Source organism: Oncorhynchus tshawytscha, linkage group LG03, assembly GCF_018296145.1.
Source record: "Oncorhynchus tshawytscha isolate Ot180627B linkage group LG03, Otsh_v2.0, whole genome shotgun sequence".
Classification (NCBI taxonomy): Eukaryota; Metazoa; Chordata; class Actinopteri; order Salmoniformes; family Salmonidae; genus Oncorhynchus; species Oncorhynchus tshawytscha.
In genome coordinates, this window is record NC_056431.1 from 1,764,074 (window position 1) to 1,770,498 (window position 6,425).

Genomic DNA, 6,425 nt, shown 5'->3' on the forward strand with positions numbered 1-6,425 from the left:
CTGAAAAGATTAAAGACACCATATATAAACTGTTGAGTGGAGAGGAACCAGGGGCAGGCAGGAGGCAGTCAGCAGGTTTAAAACTACTGAATTTATTAAAGCACCATACCTGTAGAGCTGGAGCAGGCAGGAGGCAGTCACAGGTTTAAAACTACTGAAATTAAAACCATATATAAAAGTCGGCATGAACCCCAAAGTGCAAAAATAAAACATTCTCAGGAAGTTGAAAGGAGAGATTCCTCTTAGGAAAAGAAGCAACATTTACAATGACACAAAGACAAATGACAGAGGGAGATATTTACAGTGATTGTGTGGAGCTATGGAACCAGGGGCAGGTTGGAGGGATGAGCAGGCTAGAGGGGAGGAGGGAGGACAGGACAGGGAGCCAAAGCGAAGGTTGGTGTGACACTACGCAAATCCCCAACCAATCTTTAGTTTCAAATCCAGAAGGTAAGTAACAAGTAAACATTTAAAAAGGATGAAAGTGAGAAAGGAGAGTCAAACAGCAGAGGTGGGAGGACAGATCTTTGAATCGTATCATAGGGGAGGGTGACTGAGTGAGATGATTTAAGTTTGTGTGGGAGCTATGGATGAGGGGAGGATGGAGGGATGAGGGGGGGAGAGGGAGGAGGTGGGAGGACAGATGTATCTCTATCCTCCTCAAGGGAGACTAGACAATAATTTAGTTTCAAATCCATGGGAGGAACAATGTATGTTTGGGAGAAGACAGGTGGGAGGACAGTCATGTAGCTGGGGGAGTCAAACAGGTGGGAGGACAGATGTATGTAGCTGGGGGAGAGGAGACAGGTGGGAGGACAGATGTATGTAGCTGGGGGAGAGGAGACAGGTGGGAGGACAGATGTAGTAGCTGGGGGAGAGGAGACAGGTGGGAGGACAGATGTATGTAGCTGGGGGAGAGGAGACAGGTGGGAGGACAGATGTATGTAGCTGGGGGAGAGGAGACAGGTGGGAGAACAGATGTATGTAGCTGGGGGAGAGGAGACAGGTGGGAGGACAGATGTATGTAGCTGGGGGAGAGGAGACAGGTGGGAGGACAGATGTATGTAGCTGGGGGAGAGGAGATAGGTGGGAGGACAGATGTATGTAGCTGGGGGAGAGGAGACAGGTGGGAGGACAGATGTATGTAGCTGGGGGAGAGGAGACAGGTGGGAGGACAGATGTATGTAGCTGGGGGAGAGGAGACAGGTGGGAGGACAGATGTATGTAGCTGGGGGAGAGGAGACAGGTGGGAGAACAGATGTATGTAGCTGGGGAGAGGAGACAGGTGGGAGGACAGATGTATGTAGCTGGGGGAGAGGAGACAGGTGGGAGGACAGATGTATGTAGCTGGGGGAGAGGAGACAGGTGGGAGGACAGATGTATGTAGCTGGGAGAGAGGAGACAGGTGGGAGGACAGATGTATGTAGCTGGGGGAGAGGAGACAGGTGGGAGGACAGATGTATGTAGCTGGGGGAGAGGAGACAGGTGGGAGGACAGATGTATGTAGCTGGGGGAGAGGAGACAGGTGGGAGAACAGATGTATGTAGCTGGGGGAGAGGAGACAGGTGGGAGGACAGATGTATGTAGCTGGGGGAGAGGAGACAGGTGGGAGGACAGATGTATGTAGCTGGGGAGAGGAGACAGGTGGGAGAACAGATGTATGTAGCTGGGGGAGAGGAGACAGGTGGGAGGACAGATGTATGTAGCTGGGGGAGAGGAGACAGGTGGGAGGACAGATGTATGTAGCTGGGGGAGAGGAGACAGGTGGGAGAACAGATGTATGTAGCTGGGGGAGAGGAGACAGGTGGGAGGACAGATGTATGTAGCTGGGGGAGAGGAGACAGGTGGGAGGACAGATGTATGTAGCTGGGGGAGAGGAGACAGGTGGGAGAACAGATGTATGTAGCTGGGGAGAGGAGACAGGTGGGAGGACAGATGTATGTAGCTGGGGGAGAGGAGACAGGTGGGAGGACAGATGTATGTAGCTGGGGGAGAGGAGACAGGTGGGAGAACAGATGTATGTAGCTGGGGGAGAGGAGACAGGTGGGAGGACAGATGTATGTAGCTGGGGGAGAGGAGACAGGTGGGAGGGAGGAAGGAGCACCTCTATGGAAATCCCATTAGGCAAATCAAGCAGCAGGCTGGAATCAACAAGCTGCTCTTTACCTTTCAAATATCAGACTGGGATGGAAGGTAGCCTTGGAGAGCAATGGGCCAGTAACCAAAAGGTTTCTGGTTTGAATCCCTGAGTTGACTAGCTAAAAAAAAATGTGCAAGGCACTTAACCCCAATTGCTCCGGTGATTGGATATGTAAGCTTCATGTTCTGCAAAATATATTAACCAGGTAAGGCCCTCCACCAATGAGGAGAGGCTTAAAGCTGGTGTTTAAGTTTGAATAGAGGTTCTCGTTTTAGGACTGTAAAGACTGGTGTTTCAGTTAAATATGGATGTTTTAGAGGGGTCCAGACATGTGTTGGCGTCCATTTTGATTATATGAAATTTGCCTAATTTTGACATGGTTGAACTTTTTGGGAAATGTTTACAGGTGTAGATGAACTCAGTGTGGTTATGCTTGTAGCTCTATCAACAATAAGCTCTTTAGTACAGGTTACCCTGTATTTTTGTTGTTGTTATAAAGCATATTTTTGATCATCGTTTCATTAAACAAATAGCATAAATTAATAGAATTTTATTATCAATGTCATTTAAATTCCTTACTTGTATTTTGATTGTGTGATATGTTTATTATCCAGTCACACAAGTTCTATCAGGGAACACCAAAGGGCATTTACTGTAGAAGTACAAATATCACAAACCAGACAAATATACGTTGTTGTTTTCAAGTTTTTCAAAATTATTATTACATTAATCCCAGAAAAAACAGTTTATATTTAATTAAATGATTAATTAGTTGCTTACCTTAATCCAACATAATTAATCATTCTTAAATACAGGCTTTTCTGGGCTGTAGTTTTTCCCACATTCTAATGTTGTCTTTGGTCAAAGCATTTCGAAAAACAATGTTTTCTTTCAGAATAAATATGTTGACTATTAGTTATGCCTGTAAGCACTTACTCAGAGAGATGAGTTTGTCGTATTACTTTACACACACTTTTGGATAACAATATGCTTCAATGACAATTACATCATGTTTGTTAGTCTACACAGGTTATTCAGGAATGTTATGATTATTACAGGGGTTTAAACACTGATGTCTGGAACCTTGTTGTCTGGTGCTCCCAGATTTAGAGTTTATTACAATCAGTTCATAGGAAAAAAATATGTTGTTTTGTATTTTGTCTGGTTTGTTTTTCTGTTTTCATATTTTAGTGAAAAATGTAGCATTTTCCTAGAAGAACGAACTTCAATCTGAGCCCTTTTTTACAAGGTGACGACAAAATAAAGATGACTGCAATAAAACTGTTGAATTGTCTTTCATTCGCTATTTGTGAATTTATGGTTTATTCGTCTTCATTTTTGTTTTTTACTACAGGAAGTCCTATAATTAAGACAATATACAATATAAATCCAGACTTTTATTGATGGACTACAGATGTATTATACAGAATGCTCAGGAGTATCTTCATAATGACACCTCAGACTTCAGATGACCCTGTGGTTTGAAAGTCCTTGTAACCTGAGAAACCCAATGGAATATTGAGTTGAGTTTATATTTATTTATAGTCGACAGAACCCTGATAATGCTGAGACATTGAATACTCCTGGGAACACTTCTCTTACATACGTTATAGCTCATACAGCGATACAGTGTAATATTTACATTTACATACAATAAATGTACATTTATATACAAGTATTCATACCCCTTGACGTACAGTGCCTTGCGAAAGTATTCGGCCCCCTTGAACTTTGCGACCTTTTGCCACATTTCAGGCTTCAAACATAAAGATATAAAACTGTATTTTTTTGTGAAGAATCAACAAGTGGGACACAATCATGAAGTGGAACGACATGTATTGGATATTTCAAACTTTTTTAACAAATCAAAAACGGAAAAATTGGGCGTTGTAAGGCACTGTATTCCACATTTGTTGTTACAGCCTGAACTCAAAATGGATTAAATATATTTTTCTCACCCATCTACAAAAAACTAAATGACAAATTGAAAACATGTTTGTATACATTGTCAATGTATTGAAAATAAAATACAGAAATATCACATTTACATAAGTATTCACACCTTAGAGTTAATGTTTTGTAGAAGCACCATTGGCAGCGATTACAGCTGTGAGTCTTTCTGGGTAAGTATCTAAGAGGTTTCAAGTCTCTAAGAGGGTAAGTCTCTAAGAGGTTTCCACACCTGGATTGTGCCACATTTAGCCATTATTATAAAAAAAATTATTCAAGCTCTGTCACATTGGTTGTTGATCATTATTAAACAACCATTTTTAGGCCTTGCCATAGATTGTCAAATAGATTGAAGTCAAAACTATAACTCGGCCTCAGGAACGTTTGTTGTGTTCTTGGTAAACAACTCCAGTGTAGATTTGGCCTTGTGTTTATGTTATTGTCCTGCTGAAAGGTGAATTCATCTCCCAGTGTCTGCTGGAAAACAGACTGAACCAGGTTTCCCTCCAGGATTTAGCTACACTACATTTCTGTTTTATCCTGAAAACCCCCAGTCCTAAATGATTACAAGCATATCCATAACATGACGCCACTATGCTTGAACATATGGAGAGGGGTACTCAGTAACATGTTGTATGTTTGGGGAAAATCCAATAAGACTTTGTTTTCCAGACAAAAAGTGAATAGCTTTGCCACATTTTTCAGCGGTATTACTTTAGTGCCTTGTTGCAAACAGGATGCATGTTTTGGAATATGTGTTTAACATGTATGTGCTGTACAGGCTTCCCTTTTTTCACTCTGTCAATTAGGTTACTATTGTGTAGTAACTACAATGTTGTTGATCCGTCCTCAGTTTTCTCCTATCACAGCCATTCAACTCTGTAACTGTTTTATAGTCACCATTGGCCTGATGGTGAAATCCCTGAGCAGTTTCCTTCCTCTCTGGCAACTGAGTTATGAAGGACACCTGTATCTTTGTAGTGACTGAATGTATTTATACACCATCCAAAGTGTAATTAGTAACTTCACCATGTTCGAAGGGATATTCAATATCTGCTTTTTTATTTTTACTCATCTACAAATAGGTTCCCTTTGTGAGGCATTGGAAAACCTCCCTGGTCTTTGTGGTTGAATCTGTGTTTGAAATTCACTGCTCGACTGAGGGACCGTACAGGTAATTGTAAGTGTGGGGGTATAAAGATGAGGTAGTTACTCAAAAATCATCTTAAACACTATTATTGCGCACAGAGTTCATGCAACTTATTTTGTGACTTGTTAAGCTAATGTTTACTCCTGAACTTATTGAGGCCATAACAAAGGGGTTGAAGACTTATTGACTCAAGACATTTCAGCTTTTCATTTTTAATATATTTGAAAAAAATAAAAACATATTTGTACTTTGACCTTATGATGGTGTGTAGGCCAGTAACAAAACATCTCAAATTAATCCATTTAAAATTCAGGCTGTAAACTATCGAAAAATAAAGTCGCACACTCCATGTATAATCTCCCAGCAATTTAATGGGTATTTACCAACGTTTCGGCATCACTGTGCCTTCCTCAGCGTGTAAATTCAGGCTGTAACACAACAAAATGTGGAAATTGTCAAGGGGTGTCAAGGCACTGTAGATTGTAATGTATAGGCTGTTGAGAATCCAGATATCCAATATCCCTGGATATGAAGTGTAATGGCTCCTATTTCATGGTTTATGATCTCACCTGATGAAATGTTAGTTACAGATAATATATGGCTTTTAGGACTGGTTCTGGGTTTGACCTTCAGTTAGCATCTATTTCCCCTGGTGGCTCTAATGAACCATAGGATGCCGTATGGCGGGGACCTGTAGCTTAGAATCATTTATCGGTGTGTGTCCGAACAGCAAAAGTCAGATCATTTTCAGAGTTTGAGGATATTTTTCTATATAATGGAATTTTATATATATATAATGGAATGTCAATCAAGTCCTCCTAAGGTCTTCCCACACTACCTACTAGGTTGAGCCCAGATCTTATGATGAATTTTGAGAGCAGTTTTCTTAGAACAGAGTATCTGTCAGCTGGCATGTTCACATATAGACACTGTCTGTGCCTGAAAACCTCCACTGTGGTATCTGGTAGATGTTGGCGGACTATGCTAGCTAGGAGTGTCAGAGAGAGTGTGATGATGGTTGGGGTGAGGGGACAGCCTTGCAGCAGCTGCTTTTTAGAACCTGCCGAACCCACAACATTTGGAAGCAGTTCCCTCAAGACTCTGAAATCCCGGGGGGTCGGAGGCCGAATCGCCTTCATGGACGACAGTGCATCCTTCAAGAAGAGCCAACGGATTTCTGTTGGC